Source organism: Dasypus novemcinctus, chromosome 22 (assembly GCF_030445035.2).
Source record: "Dasypus novemcinctus isolate mDasNov1 chromosome 22, mDasNov1.1.hap2, whole genome shotgun sequence".
NCBI classification, from domain to species: domain Eukaryota; kingdom Metazoa; phylum Chordata; class Mammalia; order Cingulata; family Dasypodidae; genus Dasypus; species Dasypus novemcinctus.
The window spans coordinates 40,531,253-40,554,644 of NC_080694.1; the positions used below are offsets into that span (position 1 = coordinate 40,531,253).

The 23,392-nt window shown below is 37.7% G+C and overlaps 1 long non-coding RNA gene across 1 annotated transcript in view; it reads right to left on the minus strand.

Moving 5' to 3' along the window:
* Positions 1 to 516: 516 nt before the first annotated feature.
* Positions 517 to 23,392, minus strand: part of LOC131275228 (uncharacterized) — a 36,795-nt gene continuing 13,919 nt past the window's right edge. The window contains exon 3 of the long non-coding RNA XR_009182640.2: positions 517 to 1,098. This is a non-coding gene — a long non-coding RNA (uncharacterized lncRNA). The remainder of the gene's footprint in view (positions 1,099 to 23,392) is intronic.

Below are 23,392 nucleotides of genomic sequence, written 5' to 3' on the forward strand. Positions count from 1 at the left end.
CAGAAGATCTATAGTTCATAGAAATATTTCATAGTGGAGCCAAACATAGATAACTTGTTGGCTTAACTATGTCCTTTCCCCCTTCTAGTAATATTGCTACTTGAAAACTGACAATAGACAAACTATTGGAATATCTAGCACTTTCAGAAATGCATATATGCTATGCATAAGTAGAGTAAAATAACTTACTACACGTATAAACTCAGAATAGGCGAAACTAGAGGGAGATGACAACCTCATTTTTACTAAGAGAAAAGGTATTATGAGTTCTTTTGGAAGCTAGATATTGGAGTCTATTCTGGATATAAAGCATCAGAATAGTTTGCCAATATATTAATAATAAGAAATGACTCTTCCTCTCACCTGAATCCTGAAAGGCCAAGATTGCTAGGAAACAATCCTAGATAGAGGTTTAAGTGACAATATTTCCTGAATATCATGAGGCAGGCTGTTGGAAAAGTAGTCTCTAACATTTTAAGCTGAGCTATTTCTAACTATACTTTCTTACCCATGGAGGATAGAGTCTATACTGCCAGTGTTCCCCCATCTAACTTTGGTCCTTACATTTTGGTACAATCTGGTTTGACTTCCAACTGCTGGTACCTGCGTCTCTTCACTTGAGGGCTTTCTCTGGCCTAGAGAGCCTGCTTTTTCTGGATACACAACAGTCTGGAGGTGTTGGTGAAATCATGCCCTCAAGGAGCCACCCTCAGTCCTGGACCCAGAGGCGTTCCCTCATCCAGTGGATGGAATGACACTGATGTGCACGTACCTAAGTGGGATAAAGCTACGGTCCTCTAGTTGTCACTTGCTTGAGGAAGAATCTTTTATTGGTTTCCTGCTCTTCCTTATATCTCTCCTTCAATCTTTGAACAGTGTTTCCTGGAATCACCTCCCAAATAAATTACATGAATTCAAATCTTTGTCTCAGGGTTTGCTTCTGGGGGAAATTAAACTAAGACGATGGATGGTTTCCTAGTTGCAAGTCTTCTTTCCTTCATGTTGTATTGTGGGCCCTTGAAAAAATTAACTCAGAAGTCGTTGAACTATGAAGTCTTCAGTTAGGTATTGATGGTAGGTGAAAGAGGTGTTGTCAGGCTGGGAAAGAGGCAGAGACCAGCAAGATGAACTAAGGTAGTTAAAAAATTTTTTTTCATTAGAGAGGTTTACAGAACAATCGTGCAAAAAATACAGGATTCCCATACACCACCTTACTATTAATACCTTGCATTGGTGTGGAGCATTGTTATAATTGATAACACATTTTTATAATTGTACTATTAGCTTATGGTTCACTGTCTTTTTACTGTAATTCCATGCATTTAAAAATTTTTTATTGTTACCATATATACAATTTAACATTTCCCCTTTTAGTGATGTTAAGACATATCTATCAGTGATGTTAATTATGTTCACAATGTTGTGCTACCATCATCACCATCCATTACCAAAACATTTCCATCATCCCAAATAGAAATTCTGTACAATTTAAATCTCAACTTCCCCTTCCATATCCTAATTCCATTCCCTGGTAACATAATTCTAGATTCTGGCCCTATGAATTTGCTCATTCTAATTATTTCATATCAACAAGATCATACAATATTTGTCCTTTTATGTCTGGCTTATTTCACTCAATATGATGTCTTCAAGGTTCATCTATGTTGCTGTATGGACGAGGATGTCATTCCTTTCTAGGGTTGAATCATATTCCATTGGGTGTATGTATCACATTTTTTTTTAACCATTTATCAGTTGACAGGTGCTTGGGTTGCTTCCATCTTTTGGCAATTGTGTATAATGCTGCTATGAACATTGGCATGCAAATATCTGTTTGAGCCCTTGCTTTCAATTCTTGTGGCTATATACCGAGCAGTGGGATTATGGGGTCATATCGGTAATTCTATTTTTAGCTTTCTGAGGAACAGCCAAACTGTTTTCCACAGCGGCTGCACCATTTTACATTGCCACCAGCAATGCATATGTATCCCTATTGCTTCACATCCTCTCTAACACTTGTTATTTTCCATTTTTTAATAGCAATGCTATCTCACTGTGGTTTCGATTTGCATTTCCTTAATGGCAAATGAAATTGAGCCTCCTTTTATATACATTCTGGCTCTTTGTATCTATTTTTTGGAAACATATCTAATCAAATCTTTTGCTCACTTTTAAATTGACTTGTTTGTCTTTTTGCGGTTGAGTTGAAGTATTTCTTTATGTATTATGTATTTTAAACCCTTATTAAATATGTGGTTTCCAAATATTGTCTCCAATTGTGTAGGTTGCCATTTTGCTTTCATGATAAAGTCCTTTGAGGCACAAATTATTAAATTTTGATTAGGTCCCATTCATCTGTTACCATTGCCTACAACAAGGTCCTGAAGATGCTTCACTATTTTTTCTTATAAGTGTTAGATAGTTCTGGCTGTTATATTTAGGTCTTTGATCCATTCGAGTTGATTTTTATATATGATGTGAGGTAGAGGTCCCCTTTCTTTTCTGTGCATATAGAGATCCAATTTTCCAAGCACCATTTGTCTAAGGGACTATTTTTCCCCATTGAGTGGTTGTTTCCCCCTTGTCAAAAAGCAATTGGCCATAAATGTGAGGATCAATTCCTAAGTTGTCAGTCTGATTCCACTAATCTATATCTGTCCTTGTGCCAGTACTAGTCTTTTTCTTTTTTTTCTTTTTTTTTAAGTTAATGGGGCTTTGTAATAAGTTTTAAGACTGGGAGTGTGAGTACTCCAATTTCATTCTTCTTTTTCAGGGTGACTTTAGCTATGTGGTGTCCCTTACCCTTCCATATAAATTTGATGATTGGATTTTCCATCCTGCAAAGAAGGTTGTTAGAATTTTGATTGGGATTGCAATGAATCTACAAATTGCTTTGGGTAGTATTGACATCTTAATAATATTTAGTTTTCCAGTCCATGAACATGGAATATACTTCCATTTATTTAGGTCTTCTTTAAATTATTTTAGCAATGTTTTGTGTTTGTCTGTGTATAAGTTCTTTACATCCTTGGTTGGATTTATTCCTAAGTATTTGATTCTTTTAGCTGTTCTTGTGAAAGGAAATTTTTTTTCTTAATATCTTCTAATACATTATCTGCAATGGCCATAAATGAAGTGGGCTTTGAGAACTCTGGAGGTTTATTGTCTGCTTCCTGCCTAGGTAAGTTTGGTGGCCTAAACGCTGTTTTAATGTTCAGTCAGAGTTTTAAGTCTCACCTCATGGTTGTTTTTTCCTCCTTTCTTTAGCAATTCAATTCCCATGATAAATAAATAAGCCTTTCTTTTCTTTTCTTCCAATCAGTTAAATATGCCAGTAGCCACACCCAAAATTCTTTCTTAGACATATATCTTAAGGCTGATGAATTTATTTTCCTTTTCCATCACCACACTTTTCTTTCTCAATTCAATGACAGCTATTTTAAGGTCAGCAGGATTGGGTTGAAGGCTAGAATCAATCTGAAATTTTCCACTTAGCTGTATCTTAGGACCATTCAACACATTAAAAAAAAATCTAATACTCTTAATGTTTGAAGTAAGCAGTCTCAACTTTTCAATACTTAAAATTTCTAGATGGTTTCTTATTTCCTTTCATTTTCCAGGCACATTGGAAAGTTTCTTAGTTTGGTTTTTTCTTCTTCCAATAGCTTGCTTAATAAAGCTAGTAATATTCAATGCATGCTAACACAATTCAGTTTTCCAATATTTTTTGCCAAAGCCATACATTAGGGAGGGCCATGGTCTGCCTTCCAAGATATCAGCGGAATCATCATCACTAATTATTTTCCCACTACCTAACTTGAGTCTCCATATTTCCAGCCTCTGTTATTAGTTCCCTAGTTTCCTTCTGTAAGTATCACAGAATTTATGTGGTTTTTACTCCTATTTCTGGTACCAATTTCTATTTAACTAAGCAGTATTAGATAAACCCTGAAATCTAAGTGGCTTAGCAAGATGTTTTTATTTGTTTGTGTAAAATCCAATAATTGGCAGTGGCTTAGGATTCTGCTTACGTCATGAGACCTTCCTGTGTTCTTCTTGAACTCATCTGCAAATTGGAACTTACAAAGCATACTCAGACCTACCAGCTGAGTCCTTCTCCCCTGATCAAATCACTTCCTTTTGGGGATAAATAGTAGCAATTTCTGGGATAGCCAGTGTTCATGAACATTGTTTTCTCTGTCTGCTTTCTCACTGCTGCTGGTCACACTTGGCTCTTCTGATGTTCCTGGTTTGACCCTGTATGCTCATATTAAGTTTGTGGGTGATATTTGATCATCTAGTTTTGTTGATAATGCTATCTATTGGCTTTTTCTTTTGTAATCTACTTCTCTTTTCCACTTTCATGGAAGGATTTGAGTAGATTCAAAAGTATTCTGCTACTATTTTGCTTCCCTTCATTTCTTCCTAAATTAGAATTTCTTTGAATTTTAGTACAGTTTAACATTAAAAACTTTATTAGCAATTTTTATTATTTTCTTCTGTATATAAATTTCCAGTGCTTGGCCTTTTCTTCTCTCTTTTCCATCTATTCTAACTTCCTAAGTGATCTATGGGGTCAATATCATCTATTTGCTGATTACTCCCAAATATTTTTTTCCAGATCCTACCTCTCACTGGATTTACATATAATTGTCTATTCAGTATGTCCATTTGGATGTTGTTTTAGTTTGCTAAAGCTGCCAAAGGCAATATACCAATAATGGGTTGGCTTTTACAATGGGGATTTATTAGCTTACAAGCTTACAGTTGTGAGACTGTGAAAGGTCCAAATCAAGGCATCAGTGGAGATGCTTTCTCCCCAGAGTCAGGTACTGGTGATTCTGGGGTCCTGCCAACTGGTGAAAATGGCCATTGATCTCTGCTGAGTAGCTTCCTTTCCCTCCATAATCTACCATCTCTCAGAGCTTAGGTGTGGGAAACCAGGCCGCTCTCTCAGTCTCAGCTGCTCTGCATTCTTCCTGAGATCAGCTGTGAACTATCAGGCATATGGCTCATCTCTTCAGCCTTGAGCTGCTCTGTGGGCCCAGCCTCTTGGAGACTTCATGTGTAAGCTTTGGCTGCTAGTGTTCCTTGAGTCCTCTTTCATTTTGACTGATGGCTGGTCAAAATGGCAGCTTTCTTTCTCTGTGTGTGTCACTCTCTCTGTCTCCATTTATATCAGACTCAGCCAGAGGACTGAGACCCAAGCTGACTACTCACTGATGTAGTCCAATCAAAAGCCAGAAATCAATCTTATCAAGTAATCTAATCAAAGTCCCCTTAACTGAATTTAATGCAACCAAAGGGTCCCACACCCACAGGAATGAATTAGTTTAAGAACATAATCTTTTTCTGGGATTCACAAAATTCAAACTGTCACACTTACTTTAAATTCTTTTAGTGATATACCTAGGAATGGGATTGCCAGGTCATATAGTAATTCTGTACTTCTGAGGAACTGCCAGACTGTCTTCCACAGTGGCTGTGCCATTCTACCTTCCCACCAAAAAAGAATGGGTATTCCTATTTCTCTACATCCTCTCCAACTCTTATCATCCTCCATTTTTCTAATAGTAACCATTCTACTGGGTGTGACATGATAACTCATTGTGGTTTTTATTTGCATTTACTAATGTTAATGAGGATGGACATCTTTTCATGTACTTTCTGGCCATATTTACATCTTCTTTGAAGAAATATCTAGTCAAGTCTTGCTCATTTTCTAATTGGGTTGTTTGTATTTTCATTCTTCAATTATAGGATTTCTTTACATTTTCTGGATATTAAACTTTTATTGGATATGTGGTTTCCAAATATCTTCTCACATGTGTAGGCTGTCATTTTACTTTCATGATAAAGTCCTGTGAGGTACAAATTTAAAAAATTTCATGAGGCTCCAGTCATCTATTTTTTCTTTAATTGATTGAACTTTGGGTGTAAAGTTAAGTAAACCATTTCCTAAACACAGGTCCTGAAGATGTCCCCCTATATTTTCTCTTCAGAGTTTTATAGCTCTTGCTCTTATATTTTGGTCTTTGATCCATTTTGACTTGGTTTTCTTGTATGGTGTGAGGTAGGGATCCACCAATCCAGTTTCCCCTGCACCATCTATTGAAGAGACTATTGTTTTCCAGTTGAGTAGTATTTGCCCCTTTTCAAAAATAACTTATTCATAAATGTGAAGGTTCATTTCTGAGCTGTCAATTCCATTCCATTCATCTATATGTCTATCCTGTCCCAGTAACATGCTTGGTATTAAGTTTTGAGATTTGGAAGTATGAGTCCTTCAACTTCATTCTCCTTTTTCAAGATGTTTTTAGCTATTCAGAGCCTCTTACCTTTCCATATAAATTTGTGATTGATGTTTCTATTTCTGTAAAGAAGGATATTGGAATTTTTATTGTGATTGCTTCAAATATGTAAATCACTTTGGGTAGAAATGATGTGATAACAATATTCATTCTTTCAATCAATGAACATGGTGTGTGCGTCCATTTATTTAGGTCTCCTTTGATTTCTTTTTGCAGTACTTTATGGTTTTCTGTGTACATGTGCTTTACCTTGGTTAGATTTATTCCTAGGTATTTGATTAGATTATTCCTAGATTTGCTTAGATTTATGACTAGATATTTAATTCATTGAGTTACTATTATAAATGGAATTTTTTTCTTGATATCTTTTTCTGATAACTCACTGTTAGTGTATAGAAACACTACTGACTTTCTGGTGTTGATCTTATACCCTCCTGCTTTGCTCTAGAGACTTTGTCATAAATGAAGATGATCAGGTATTTTTTTTTTCCTTCATTCTTTTAATGTGGTACATTACATTAATTGATTTTCTTATCTTGAACCAAACTTGCATACCTGAGATAATTCCCACTTAATCATGGTATATGCTTCTTGTAATATGTTCTTGGGTTCATTTTGATAGTGTTTTTCTTTTTTTTCTTTTTTGGTATTTTTGCATACATATTAATAAGATATATTGGTCTGTAATTTTCCTTCTTGCTTGGGTTACCTTTTTCTTGCTTTGGTATGAGAGTGACATTGACTTCTTAGAACGACTTAGGGAGTGTCCCCTCCTCTTCACTTTTTTGGAACAGTTTGAGGAGAATTCGTATTAATTTGAAATACTTGGTAAAATTCACCTGTGAAGCCATCTGGTCCTGGACTTCTTTTTGTTGAGAAAGTTTGATTACTGATTCAATCTCTTTACTAGTTAGTGGTTTGCTGATATCTTCTCTTTCTTCTTGAGTAAGTGTTGATAGTTTGTGTGTTTCTAGGAATTTGTCCATTTCATCTAGGTTATCAAATTTTTTGGCATACAGTTGTTCATAGTATCCTTTTATATTCCTTTTTTATTTCTGTGGGGTTGGTAGTAATGCCCCCTTTTCATTTCTAAATTTAGTGTTTTGTATTCTCTTTTTTTCCCCAGTCTATCTAAAAGTTTGCCAATTTTATTAATCTTTCCAAAGAATCTACTTTTTTTTCCTTCTCTCTATTGTATTTTTAAATTCTCTATTTCATCTATCTCTGCTCTAATCTTTGTTATGCCTTTCCTCCTGCTCATTTTGTGTTTTACTTGTTCTTTTTCTAGTTCCTCCAAGTTTGAGATTAGGTCTCTGATTTGAAATCTGTCTTATTTTTTTAATCTAAGCATTTAGAGCTATAAACTCTCCCAGTATTACCTTTTTTAAAACAAATCAATTTTATTGATACATATTAATAAACATAAATCCTTCCAAACTGTACAATCAATGGTATTCAGTGTAATCACGTATTTGTGCATTCATCACTTTTCAATCACTCTTAAAGCACCTTCATTATTCCAATAATAATAAACATAAAACAAAACTCAACACCCCTCAATCTCTTTATGCTTCCCCTGCTGTATATAGCTACTTTTCTTTTTCCTTCTCTTTAGTATATTTGTATTTATATTTTGTAAAAACAGTCTTCTGTATGTGATATCAACCAAATTTGTATTTTACATGAGGTTTTACTATCTTATACAGTCCCAGTTTTTAGTTTTCCTAAAACTGTAACATATATTAGCATTACCATTTTTCCATTCCATAAGTTTCAGTATGTTGTGTTTTCATTTTTATTTTCCTCAAGATATTTCCTAATTTTTCTTGTAATTTCCTCTTTAGCACATTCATTTATTTTTTAAGAGTACATTGTTTAATTTCCACATATTTTTGGACATTTCACTTCTCCCCCTGTTATTGATTCCTAGCTTTACTTCACTATAGTCAGAGAAGATCCATTGTATTCAATATTTTTAAATTTACTGAGACTTCTTTGTTACCTAAGATGTGGTCTGTCCTGGAAAATCATCCTGTGCAGTAGAGAAGAATGCATATTCTGTTGCTGTTGTGAGAAGTGTTCTATATAGGTCTGTTAGGTCTACAGTATCAGCCAAGTCTTCTTTTTCCTTACTGATCTTCTGTCTGAAAATTCTGTACATTATTGAAAGTTGTTTATTAAAGTCTTGAACTATTAAATTAGAACCATCTCATTCTCCCTTCAAATATGTTAATATGTGCTTCATGTATTTTGAGGTTCTGCCAAAATATATATTTATAATTGTACATATATGTTTATAATGTATTTATAATTGTTATGTCTTCTTGTTGAATTGATACTCACATCACTATATCATGACCTTCTTTTTCCCTCATAAAATTTTTTGACTTAAAGTCAATTTCGTTTGACATTAGTATAGCTACTCCAACTCCTTTGACTTTCCTTCCTTCCATCCTACTGCATCTTTGAATTTAAGCTGAGTCTCTTATGAATAGCATGCAATTAGTCAGGAATTTTCATCCATTCTGCCAATCTCTGACTGGAGAGCTTAATCCATTTACATCTAAAGGCACTACTGATAATGCAGGATTTCCTTCTGACATTTTGTTATTTAGTCTTTGTAATTTTTTTTTTTTTTTACAGACATGGTCTTTTTTTTTTTTTTAAAGATTTATTTATTTATTTCTCTCCCCTCCCCCCACCCCGGTTGTCTGTTCTCTGTGTCTATTTGCTTCGTTGTCTTCTTTTTGGTGTGTCATCTTGTGTCAGCTCTCCATGTGGGCAGCGCCATTCTTAGGCAGGCTGCACTTTCTTTTGTGCTGGGCGGCTCTCCTTATGGGGCGCACTCCTTGCGCTTGGGGCTCCCCTACACAAGGGGCACCCCTTCGTGGCAGGGCACTCCTTGCGCGCATCAGCACTGCGCATGGGCCAGCTCCACACGGGTCAAGGAGGCCCGGGGTTTGAACCGCGGACCTCCCATGTGGTAGACGGATGCCCTAACCACTGGTCCAAGTCCGTTTCCCCAGTCTTTGTAAATTTTATACAATTTTTGTCCCTCGATTCTTCCAAAATGTCTACTTTTGTATTGTGCCATACTGAGTCCTTTCTCATTTCTTTGTGGATATATTATTCATTTATTTTCTTTGTGGTTACTATGCAGCTAAAATTTAACATGCTAAATATTTCAAAATCATTTTTAGTAAATACTAATTTGACTTCAACTGCATACACACACTGTTCCTATGCCCCTCCAATCCCCCACCTTTTTTGTACTAAATACGCATTACATTTTTGTACATTTTTTAAAAAGATTTATTTATTTATTTCTCTTCCCTTCCCCACCCACCCAGGTTGTCTGTTCTCTGTGTCTATTTGCTGCGTCTTCTTTGTCTGCTTCTGTTGTTGTCAGTAGCATGGGAATCTGTGTTTCTTTTTGTTGCATCATCTTGCTGTGTCAGCTCTCCGTGTGTGCGGCACCATTCCTGGGTAGGCTGCAGTTTCTTTCACACTGGGCGGTTCTCCTTATGGCGCACTCCTTGCGCATGGGGCTCCCCTACGCGGGGGACACCCCTGCGTGGCAGGGTACTCCTTGCGCGCATCAGCACTGTGCATGGGCCAGCTCCACACTCCTCAAGTTATCATTAGGCTCTATTTATTTACATTTTGACACATGTAAGAAGTAAGAAATGCCATTATATACCAAAAAAATACAGTACACTAGTATCGTCCTGTATAATTACCTCTATGGTTACATTTACTGGAGGTTTTTATTTCTTCCACTTTGAACCACTGCCAGCATCTTTTCCTTTCAGTCTGAAGAACCGCCTTTAGCATGGCAGGTAGGGCAGGTCTAGTGGTAATGAACTCAGTTTTTGTTTATCTGGTAATATCTTAATCTCTCCCTTACTTTTGAAAGAAAGTCTCAATGGATATAAAAGTCTTGACTGGTAATTATTTTTCCTCAGCATTTTATGTGTTTCAGGCCACTGCTTTCTTGCCTCCAGGGTTTCTGATAAGAAATCTGTACTTAATCTAATTGGGACTCTCTTGTATATAACACAATGCTTTTCAACAGCTTTCAGTACTCTATCCTTGTCCTTTGTATTTGACTGTTTTTTTTTTTTAAAGATTTATTTATTTTATTTAATTTCCCCCCCTCCCCCGGTTGTTTGTTCTTGGTGTCGATTTGCTGCGTCTTGTTTCTTTGTCGGCTTCTGTTGTCGTCAGCGGCACGGGAAGTGTGGGCGGCGCCATTCCTGGGCAGGCTGCTCTTTCTTTTCACGCTGGGCGGCTTTCCTCACAGGTGCACTCCTTGCAAGTGGGGCTCCCCCACGCGGGGGACACCCTTGCGTGGCATGGCACTCCTTGCGCGCATCAGCACTGCACATGGGCCAGCTCCACACGGGTCAAGGAGGCCCGGGGTTTGAACCGCGGACCTCCCATATGGTAGACGGACGCCCTAACCACTGGGCCAAAGTCCGTTTCCCTGTATTTGACTGTTGAAGCAATATGTGATTTGCCTATTTGGCATTTACCCTAGGTGTTCTCTGGGTTTCTTGGATATGCATATTAATGTCTTTTGCTATGTGTTGGAAGTATTCTTTCATGATCTTCTTGAATATTCTTTCTGTTCTTTCTCTATTTCTTCTTTCTAGGATTCCCAAAATGCTTATATTGGAGCATTTGATGGTGTCCCACAGGCCTCTTAGACTATTTTTGCTTTTCGTAGTTCTTTTTTTCTTTATACTTCTTTTTTTTTTTTTTTTAAAGATTTATTTATTTATTTAATTCCTTCCCCCGCCCCCCCCCCGTTTGTCTGTTCTTGGTGTCTGTTTGCTGCGTCTTGTTTCTTTGTCCGCTTCTGTTGTCGTCAGCGGCACGGGAAGTGTGGGCGGCGCCATTCCTGGGCAGGCTGCTCTTTCTTTTCACACTGGGCGGCTCTCCTCACGGGCGCACTCCTTGTGCGTGGGGCTCCCCCACGCGGGGGACACCCTTGCGTGGCACGGCACTCCTTGCGCGCATCAGCACTGCGCATGGCCAGCTCCACACGGGTCAAGGAGGCCGGGGTTTGAACCGCCGACCTCCCATATGGTAGACGGACGCCCTAACCACTGGGCCAAAGTCCGTTTCCCTCTTTCTACTTCTTAACATGACTCATTTCAATTGTCTTGTCTTGGAGTTCACTGATTATTTTTCTGCCAGCTCCAACTAGCTCTTGAAACTCTCCTGGGAAATGTTCATTTTGGTTATTGTCTTTGTTTCAGTCTGCTAAGCTGCTCGAAACAGATACCATGAAATGCATTGGCATTAATGATGGAAATTTGTTAACTTACAATCTTACATCTTTTAGGCTGATAAGAATGTCCAAATCATGGCATTGTCAGGCAATGCTTACTTCCTGAAGACTGGCTGCTGGCAGTCCTGGAGTCCTCTGTCACATGGCAGGGAAGATGGTGGCATCTGCTGCTCTCTTCCTTCTCTTTCAGGTTTCCTTACTTTCGGTTTCTTGCTTCCATGGCTTGCTTTCTCTCTGTATTCATCCTATTTATCAAGGACTCTAGTAAGAAGATTAAGACCCACCCTGGGACATGCCTTAACTGAAATCACCTCATCAAAAGGCCTTACTGACAATAGGTTTACACCCACAGGTATGGATTAGCTTTAAGAACATGATTTTCTGAGAAGCAGATGTGGCTCAAGTGATAGGGCTTCATATGGGAGGACCCAGATTTGATCCCTGGGGCTTCCTGGTGGAAAAAAAAAAAAAGGAAAAGAGGAAGTATGCCTGTGAGGTGAGCTGAGTGCCCATGTGAGTGCCTATGGGGTGAGCTGAGTGCCTGCATGGCAAGCCAAGTGCCCGCACAAGTGAGTTACAAAGAGAGCCGAAGGGGAGAGTCAAAGTGAAGTGCAGCAAAAACCAGGAACTGAGGTGGTACAAATGACTGGGAGCATGTTTCCCCATCAGAGGTCCCAAGGATTGAATCCCAGTGAATCCTGAAGGAGAAAAATGAGAAGAGAAGACAAAAAGAGAAATAGATACAGAAAATCACACAACGAATGGACACAGACAGCAAAAACAACAGGGCAGGGGGAGGGGGAGGGAAAAATAAAATGATTTTTAATTAAAAAAGAACATGATTTTCTGGGGTACATATGGTTTGAAGCCACCATAGTGGTCTTCAATTCCAATAATTCTGTTTCCTTTTAAAACTTTCTATGTCTTTAATGAGACTCATATTTTTTAGTCATTGTTTTCCTGATATCCTTTAGCTCTTTCTCTAAATTTTCCTTCATCTACTTAACTGTGGGCAAGTTGCCGATGCCCTGTTAGATGTAGGAAAACCTCTCTAACTATAAGGCCTTTGGGGTTCCACCCAAAAGATGGTGCCGAGGCATGCAGCAGACATGCCCGGGCATGCCGGGGCATGTCCCTTGGAAATCTGCCTTCCTCCCAGCAACTAGAGCGCATAAACCAATCAGCCTCACTAAAAATATTAGCACAGCCGGTAAGCTGCTTGCACGTTGCCCCATGGTCTAGCTACTACACTTCCTCAATAAATCAGACCTGTGCCACCGGCCCGCATCTCCAGAGCGGTTACTGTGTGTTGTCTTGCTCTGTTCATCCTTACCTCTTCGGGGGCGGAGCCGCTGGACGGCACCGCAACACTTAACCATGTTGATTGTTTTCCTGATATTCTTTAGTTCTTGCTCTGTATTTTATTTATCTCCTTGAGCATATTGAAGATACTTAAAAAAAAAACAACAAACAAACCTTTGTCTGGTATGTCCACATTCTGGTTTTCTTCATTGGTGTCTTCCGGATTTTTCTGTTCTTCCTTTGTATGGCCCATTTTCTATTTCTTTGTTTGTCTTGTAATCTTTGTTGTACACTCTACATTTTAGTATTTTAAAATATTAACTTTGGAATTTATTCCCTGAGTTATCAGAATTTTTATCTATCTAGTGAGATGGTAGATATTTTTTTTTTTTTGAGTGTTCAGAGCTCATGAAACCAAACAAACCTAAGCAAAATATACCTTTCACTATCTTTGCAAATTGGCTTTGCATTGGCTGGTGGCCTCCTTCAGAGTTCAGTCCTCCTCTCAGGAAGGTCAGCCCAAGGTGAATGCGAAGTGCAGGGTGCTCTCTGTTTTTTCTGGGTTTGCATATTTCCTTTGCCTTGTTATTGCTAGTGGCCTCAGGACTCTCTCTGTTCACAGGAAATTGGATACCCCCTCTACTCCCCAGGAAACACACCTTCTCCCTTCCCAGGTGTTCCTCTGCATGTCTTAAAGCAGTTAAGCCTTTGCTGCAGACCAGCATAATCAATTGTTCCTTCTTTGTTGCCTTAAGCTGCTTTTCCCTGGAGAGCAAATTCTGGCAGGGGTTACACAGTGGAGAGGAGTTTCCCAAGCCAGTCTTTCCCAGCTGAAACAAGGCCAAAGACCCACAAAGAGACCTCTGGTCAACTCTGAATTGCCCCAGGAAGGAGATGAAAGAAGAGTCAGAAAGGGCAGGCAGCTCTTCCTCCAAGGCTCCCCAGAGCTGTGCTTTCTTGCCTCAGTACCTGCCCAGTGAATGTAGCTCTTCAACTGCCCTCTGCAGCTCTGAGGAAGTATATTGTCTTTAAGTCTCCTCTGCTGCCTTGGTCCAGAGCAGGTTGGAGCAATGGTTGCCCTCAGAGCTGATCCCCAGTAATCTGAAGTATCTAATCAAAAAAATGATCAGTTTTCAGTCTGTATACCCTCAGATCTTTGGGAAATTTTTTTTGGTCCCGCTCTTGACACCAGTAAGCTCCACCAGTGTACCTTACCAATGTCTGCCATGTGGTTGGAAGATGGTCAATGGCTACTGCCACAGAGAGAGTGCAACTCAATTGTATTTACTGAAATTTATCAGCCTCTTCTTCCCACTCTTACCTGGATGCAGCACAATGTTCTACTGTAGTCTGGAGTTTTGAAATAGCTGATTCAGAGTTCCTGCCTGTGTAGTTGATTCAGGTAGTTGTTTGCATGGTGAGACTAATTCCTGGAGTTTCCTACTTGGCCATCTTCCCACAATCCACCTGTTTTCCTTTATCTTTACCATATTACAACTCTTTTCCTATCATTGGTTTGGATAAACAATCACATACATTCACCTAATGTTTTCTAATTCTTAGACTGATTTTAGAGGCTGTGATCCCCAGTTCCTCATCCAGATTTATTCTAGGACTCACAGTAAATCCCCTAGACCTGATCACAGTACCTATAAGCAGGTATACCCCTTGCCTGAGGGGTCCCAAGTAGACTTGGACTGTGAGCACGTTTTACTGGAAAGTAGGCAGGCCGGGTTCCTTTTCTCCCAGTGATCTCTCAAGAGGTATGTAGGACGCTTCCTATTGACCTAATTCTTTCCTCCTCTGTCTTACTTCCTAGTCGAAGGGAAGAAGATTCTTCTTAGAACTGAGAGTGTACATTTTTCTCATTCATCAACTGCCAGACCCAGTAGGACCCACAAGCTGTCTAAGACATGTTCCTGAATGCTATGGAGTAAGTTGAATGACTTTAATTTTTAATCTTAGAAATTTTATGATTTATGATTTTAGCATTAAGTCCAGAAAAATTTACCTTTTTGAAATTCCACCAGAGATACATTGATATTTGAAATCTAGTGTTCCTGGTAGCTGTATGTGTGTACACATGTGTGGGTCACTGCTTAGAATCGGGCAGATTGTGCAACTTTGGGGAGTTATTTACACCATAGTCATCCCATATTTGGTTATGGTAAAAAATTTCCAGCACATGTCTTGAAGAAGCACAGTCACCATATGGATTAGCTGTAGGGCTTTGCTGGGTTGTGGGTAGGGCATAAGGAGGGCAAGAGCAACAGAGTGGTAGGTGGTGGAGGCTGACTTAGGGGGAGGGCAATTGTGATTTGCATAAGTGGGGATTTGAGGATGTCTTGGACATGTAAGAAGATGAAGAAATCCCTGATAGACTTAAGGCATCCTGTGGGATTGTAGAGAAGGGGAAGGGGAAGGGGAAGGAGAAGGAGGTCAAAGCTTTATTAAAGTGATATTTAGTAGAAACTTTTTTGTAATAATTTATTCCACTTAACTTCTGCTGTATTTCAAGTCTCTTTTCTCAAACATAACTAAGAGAAAATATAGAGAACTGTTTTTTATCTCTCTAGAATATTGTGGAAATTTCACTTGTTGGAAAAATGTTTCAACTCTTGCTTCAACAATTTCTTAATCCAAGAACCTAATCAGTCTGAATATGTTAAATATACCTCTGAATAGGTGATATATTGAGGGAGGAGTAAACCAGTCACAGAGCCTTGATTTAGAGGAAAATGCCAGAGGCAAACAGAAGATGGATGGGTACAAATAAATTTAGCATTATTTTTGCAAGAAACTTCTTTCTTTTGGTGAAAGGGCAAGATAAATATCCATTGCTGGGAATGTATCCAGTAACAGGCAGGACAAATTCCTTTAAGATCTGATCAATACTTTCCTCTTATAAGCTTCAGGGCTATGATAACTCCTGTTATTTCATTGTTTATGAATTGCTGTCACCGTTTCTCTCTTGCCTTTTGAATATTTTGGTTCCAAAATGTTTTTATGATCTGAAAGTCCAAGCTTATTTTCCTGAAATGCCTTTTCCTCTTTAAATAATAAAAACACATCCTAGGAATTAAGGTTGTGATATTTCATCCTTGCCTAGCAATCACAAGATTCAAATAAATTCAACTTTCCCTTTATCCTTTCATATCTGTTTACATATCTTATAATACTAATTTAGAAATGTCCAAAGACTTGTACTCTAATTTCTTTACTTCCAATTTAGATAATGGTTAGTAATAAATCAAAAACTATTCTCAGATCCACTATACTGTAGTATTCATTGATTATTCAAACAATTCTGAGCTAATGTCCTATGCCAACCATTGGTCTGAGGATGGGTCTGTAAAAATCATAGAAATTTGCTTAATCCCTAAGAACTCACATTCTTGCTGGAGAGACAGATAATCACACATACCACTTTCAACGGCACCAAAATTATGATGAAAATGGGATTGAAGTGCAAAGAAAATATGACATTTGAATTGATTCTTAAAAGATGAGTCAGTGGTTTCAATTGGGGAAGGTGAGGAAGGACTTTCCACGCAGAGCAGATAGCAATCTTGTTACTGTGGCAAGTGTTAACATGCTTAGAAAATGGTGAGCTTTAGTATAACTGGAATTTAGGGGGGTGTTGGTGGCTTGAAGGAAGTGGGAAGGAGTTTAAATAGATTTGGCACAGGGATTTTAGGCCAGAGCTATATTAGAAAGGCCTTGGGAACAATAATTTACAAATTTAAGTCTAATCCTATAAACTATGGGTCCAGAAGAGATTTTAGCACAAGTGAGACACAATCAGTTTTACTCATTAGGAAAATACCTAATGTCAGTGTGGAACCTGGTCAAGGAGTTATGAGATAAGAAGATATTCTAAAAACCCAGGGAAGATAGAATGATCAGAATTAAATCTCAAAGGATGGAACAGAGAGGCTGGATTTAAGGTATTTCTGCTATAGAACCCACAGCAAAGAGAATGTTTCAAACTTAAACATTTTAGGAACAAACAAAATGAAATAACGAAATGTGAATTTTATGCTTAGATTAAAATCTTACAACTGAACTTTAGCTTTTACCAAGGGAACCTATTTGGAATATAATCTCATCTTTTTGTCTGCTAAGTTTTAAACGTTCATGGAGTTCAAGCCAGAAGTCTTTTCTTGCCGAAAAAGAATGCTAATGTCCAATCTAACACCTCCATAAATATCTACAAAATGAAATAGTCTGTGTAGGTATATGTGGCTCTTCATGCTATCAGTGCTTTTGACATTGTAGGACAACAGCAGTTGAATAAAGGGGAGTCTGTTTCCAAAGTATTTGCCAAAGTCATGGTTCAGAGAGCACAAATTACAGCCGTTTCTTTTTTGGGTTTTATGTTTTCAAGAATTTGATATTCAGAAAGAAAAGCAAGCTCTCTGGTAATCCATATGTATAGCCTCTTGGACTGTCAAGGTTTCAAATTTTATAGCAAGTGTCTTTCTCTTTTAACGTTAGTCTATTTCTTAAACACCTAATGTCACCAAAGCAAAGACCTCTGGAACAGGCAGTTGCATAAAACACAGTGAGCAAGGCTCTAAGCCTGGGGCTTCCCATTCTCTAGCATGCATGGATCTTCCAACTGCCTGAAATTAGGGTAAAAACGAGGTGGATGGATGGATGCACATTTTTCTGGGGAAAAAGTTCATAGCTTTCATGAGACTCTATAGTCTTAAGAAGCTTATAGACTTTAAATTTATGATTAGATACAAAAATAATGACTACTGTGATGGTTTGGAGATATATGTCCCCAGAAAAACATGATCTTGAACTTATTCCATTCCTGTGGGTGTGAACCGATTATATGTAGGACCTTTTGATGAGATGACTTCAGTTAAGGTGTGAGCACCTCACTCAGGATGGGTCTTACTCCTTTTACTGGAGTTCTTTATAAGAAGAATCAAACATGGAGAGAGAAAGTCATGGAAAGAGGGAAGCTAAAATTCAGTGGAACCCAGAAAAGAACAGAGAGTCCAGGAGAGGCTGCCATATGTAGTGCCAAGTGACAGAGGACTCAAGGACAAAGTATCGTCGGCAACCAGCACAGGACACCAGTGTTTGGGAAGAAAGCATCACCTGGATGACATCTTGATTTGGACTTTTTCTTAGCCTCAAAACTGTGAGTTAAAAATTTCCTGTTTAAGCTGACCCATTGCATGGAATTGTTTGAACGGCCATGGAAACTAAAACTACCCCTATAAATCAGCATTTGATAAGAGCAAAAATAGTGATTTAGATAAATTCTTGATATTTCAGGAGATAGAATTAATTTATTCAAATGGATTAGAGAGTCATGTATTTAACTAGGTATATAAAGTTGTGTTTATTAAGTTTGTTTAAATAACTATATAACTTTGGGCACCCTTATCTTCCTGAGCCTTATATATTTTCCATGATCATAACATCACAGGTTTGCTGTGAGGGTTAAATGCAGTAATTTATGTAGAAAAGTTTGCACAATCTTTGGAAAAGATTTTAATTATACAATTATGACAAATAAGAATGTGACATTTGTTATGCATCTGTATGCATAGTAGCTAGCTATCAATGTAAAACTTAGACTTAGTGAATCAGATAAGTCATATTTCATTTATGATCATTTCATCTTAGATGCTGAAAAAAGAAAATAAAATAAAAAGAATATTTCTATTCTGCATACACTGTTTTTAAGAAGGTAAGCGTTAGAGTTTGGTGGTAACCAAACATAGCTATGGCATGAAAGAAGAATTTGAGGGCAGGACAAGTGGTTCCTGGTTTCGGCAGCCTTAGAGATGAGCGAGCTGAAATGACAGGATAAAGTAACTATCTTTGGGAGTATGTGCAACCCATACAGATCATGCCCCACAGCTGATGATAAGAGTTATTAATCATTCTGTAGAAGATAGAACCCAGGCCAAAGGCCAGCGCTGCTACTGTTCACCTCTTCTTGTTGGGTGATTCTGTGAGACCCAGTGTGATTCTACATATCCTCCCAACACAAGTAACTGAAATGTGGAGCGAGGGTGGGTCTAGCACCGGCAAGTCACCATCACTACACAACCTTCCTCCCCTGCAGTCTGAGGAAGGTGTCTCCAGACCGTGAGAATGCCTGATCTTAGGACACCAGCAAGGAATTAAGGAGGATGGGAAATTCTTTGTCCCCTGACCTCCAGTGATTTGCCCTCTGGCCAAAAAGCTTGAGTTTTGAGGACGCGGTTCCCTTGGCTCCTGTGGTGACTTGGCGAAGACTGCCGTAGTTATCCTTCTCCTCTCCCAGCTCTCCTCCTGCCCCACTTATTCCTCTGGCTAATGTAGAGCTCATCTGGAACACTGCATAGTCCTTTTCCTTGATTTTTTTTTGCACTGATATATGTGTATTTCCTCAGACAGGCGTTCTTTCTGACGGGAACACTTTTAAAAACATTTTGATAAAACGGAAAAAAAAAATTACCTGGGACAAGATAAACGGATTATTAATTGGAGATCTCATTAGAAGATATCAGCTAGTCCTGAAGCAGAGGTGCATTTTTCTCTATAGTCTTCTCTAACAGTATTCATCACATCACAGGTAAGAGCAATGGCTTTGTGTTCAGCGGGGACTGAGGAGAGAAAGTGGGCTGACAGACTGGGGTTGAGTCCTGGGCTACCAATGACTAATTATATAACATGGGCAATTTACTTAACTTCCTGGAACTTCAATGTCCTCTTCTGTGAAATGGGGATAATGATACCCCAAAGGGGAATTTTAGGATTAAAGATAAAGTATGTAAAGTGCATACTGAAAATAAGTCTTTTGTCCTTTTGCTAATGTTCAATTCTTGGGCTCTACCATAAAAAAACAATATATCAAATGTGTTATTTATATTTATGCAACACAATTTTACAGATCACCTATTATGTTTGTGTACAGCATTAGGTGCTGGAAGACAGAAAAATAAAGCAGAGCTTCTTTTTATCACAAAGTGGTACTGTCATCACCTCAATTTTTTAACATTTTCATTACTCCAAAAGGAAAAATCCCCAATCCCCTTATACCCCCCAATGTTTTCCCTTAGAATGTTATATCTTGTTTGCCATTACTGCGAAAATATTGCAATATTCCTGTTAACTATTATCCATAAGTAATTTTAGTTGTAAATCTCCCATGTATCACCATATTCTTAACATTTTATAAAAGAAAAACATTCTTATATTATTAACCACAATCTCTCTGGCTGAAATCACCATGTTATATAGTCCCTAGATTATTCTTTAGCTTCCTTTCATTTGACATTTACATCCACAGACTACCCCTTTCAGCCACAATCTCATTTATAAATCAGCAGTGTTATTTATGCTCACGATAATACATTACCATCAACTGTATTCATTTCCACACTTTCACAAGAAACCTTAATAAGAGTACTACATACATTAAGCATCATCTCCCATTCTCAACCTGCATTATATTTCCTAGTAGCTTAAACTCAAGAGTTTACCTCAGTGAGTTTACTCATAGTATTTAGTTCATGCTAGTGAGACAATGCAATATTTGCTTATTTCACTCAATATAATATTCTCTAGGTTTATCCATGTTGTCACATGCCTCCTGATTTAGTTTTTTCTTACAATTAAATGGTAGTCCATTATATGTATATACCACATTTTATTTATCCATTCATCGGTTGATGGACACTTGGGTTGTTTCCATCTTTTGGCAATTGTGAATAATGCTGCTGTGAACATTGGTGTGCAATTATCAGTTCATATCCTTGCTTTCAGTTCCTCTGAATGTATTTCTACTAATGGGATTGCTGGATCATAAGCTTTTCTATACTCAGCTTTTTGAGGTACTGCCAAACTGTCTTCCACAGAGGCTGCCCCATTCTACATTTCCACCAACAGTGAAGGAGTATTCCTGTTTCTCCACATCCTTTCTAGTAGTTGTAAATTCCTGTTTTTGTTTTTCTTCCTAATGGCCGTTGTATAAGGTATGAAATGGTATCTCATTGTTGTTTTGATCTGCATTTCCCTAATAGTTCTGTTGAAAATTTTTTCATGTGCTTTTTGGCCATTTGTATTTCCTCTTTGGAAAAATATCTATTCATGTCTTTTACTCATTTTTGAATTAGTTTGATTGTCTTTTTATCATTGAGTTCTATGATTGCTTTATATATTATAGATATCAAACCCTTACTGGATATGTGGTTTCCAAATATTTTCTCCTGTTGAGTAGGCTGCTTGTTTACTTTCTTGACAAAGTATTTTGAAGAACAAAAGTGTTTAATTTTGAGGAGGTCCCATTTATCTATTTTTTAAATTTTGTTGCTCGTGCTTTTGTTGTTAGGTTTAAGAAACTACTACCTACCACATCATCTTGAAGATGTTTTCTGACATTTTTTTCTAGGAGTTCTATGGTTGCAGCTTTTATATTTAGAGCCTTGATCCAGTATGACTTAATTTTTGTATAAGGTGTGAGGTAGAGGTCCTCTTTCTTTTGGATATGAATATCCAGTTACCCCAGCAACATTTGTTGAGTAGACTGTTCTGGCCCATCTCGGTGGGTTTGACGGTCTTGTTAAAAATCACATAGCCATAGATATGAGGGTGTATTTCAGAGTTCTTGATTTTGTTCCTTTGGCCAATATTTCTATCTCTTTGCTGATATCATGCTGTTTTTACCACTGTAGCAAAGTGATATGAGAAAGTCAGGAAGTGAGAGTCCTCCAAATTGATTCATTTTAAAGACATTTTTGGCTCTTGGGGACCCCTTACCCTTCCAAATAAATTTGGTAAGAGGCTTTCTATTTCTGCAAAAAATGCAGTTGGGATTTTTATTGGGATTGTGTTGACTATGGAAATTAGTTTGGGTAGAATTGACATCTTAATGACATTTAGGTTTCCAATCCATGAACACGGAATGCTCTTCCATTTATTTAGGTCTTCTTTGGTTTCTTTAGCAATGTATTGTAGTTTTCTAACTATAATTCCTCTCTATATCCTTGGTTTAATTTATTCCTAAATACTTGATTCTTTTAGTTGCATTGTAAATAGAATTTTCTTTCTGACTTCTACTTCAGATTGCTCATCAGAAATGTAGAGAAATGTTACAGATTTTTGCATATTAATCTTGTATTCCACACTTTGCTGGACTTGTCTATTAGTTTTAGTAGCTTTGTTTTGTGGATTGTTTAGGATTTTCTAGCTATGGGATCATATCAGCAAATAGTGAAAGTTTTACTCTTCCTTTCCTATTTCTATGCCTTTTATTTCTTTTTTCCTGTCTAATTGCTCTAGTTAGAACTTCTAGCACAATAAGGAGTAGCAGTAGTGATAATGGGCATCCTTGTCTTGTTCCTGATCCCATCAGGAAAGTTTTCAGACTTTTGCCATTGAGTACAATGTTAGCTATGAGTTTTTCATATATACATTTCACCATGTTGAGAAAGGTTCCTTTTCTTTCCCTCTTCTGGAGTTTTTTTTTATTTTTTATCAAGAATGTATGTTGTATTTTGCCAAATGCCTTTTCTGTGTCAATTGCAAGGATCATGTAATTTTTCTTCTTAAATTTTTTAAGGTGGTTTATTACGCCAATTGATTTTCTTCTGTTGAAAAACCCTTGCATATCTGTGATGAATCCCACTTGAACATGTTGTATAATTCTTTTAATGTGCTCTTGGATTCAATTTGCAAACATTTTGCTCAGGATTTTTGCATGTATGTTCATTAGGAAAAATGGTCTGTAATTTTATTTTTTCAAAGTATCTTTATCTGATTTTGGTTTTAGGGTGATGTTTCGCAGAAAAAGTTTGGTAGCATTCCTTCCTGTGTGGAACAGTTTGAGCAAGATTGGTATTAGATCTTCTTTGAGTGATTGGTAGAATTAGATTCTGAAGCCATCTGGTCCTGGGCTTTTCATATTTGGGAGATTTTTGATGACTTTCAATTTTTTTACTCGAGACTGGTTTCTTGAGGTCTTCTCTTTCTTCTAGGGACAGTGTAGGTTATTCATGTATTTCTAGGAATTTGCCCATTTAATCTATGTTGTGTAGTTTGTTGGCATACAGTTATTCATAGTATCCTTTTATGATCTCCCTTACATCTTTGGGGTCAGTGGTAATGACTCCCTGTCATTTCTGATTTTATTTATTTGCATCTTCTCTCCTTTTTTTTCTTTGTCAGTCTAGCAAAATGTTTGTTGATTTTGTTGATCTTCTGAATGAACCAACTTTTAGTTTTATTGATTCTCTCTTTTGCTATTTTGTTCTCAATTTCATTTATTTCTGCTCTGATCTTTACTCTTTCTTCCCTTCGGCTTGGTCTGGCATTAGTTTCCTGTTCTTTTTCTAGTTCCTCCAGGTGTGCATTTAGGTATTTAATTTTACCTTTCTCTTCTTTTTTTAATGTAAGCATTGGAGGCTATAAAGTTCCCTCTCAGCAGAGCCTTTGCTGTAACCCATAGGTTTTGAGATGCTGTGTTCTCCTT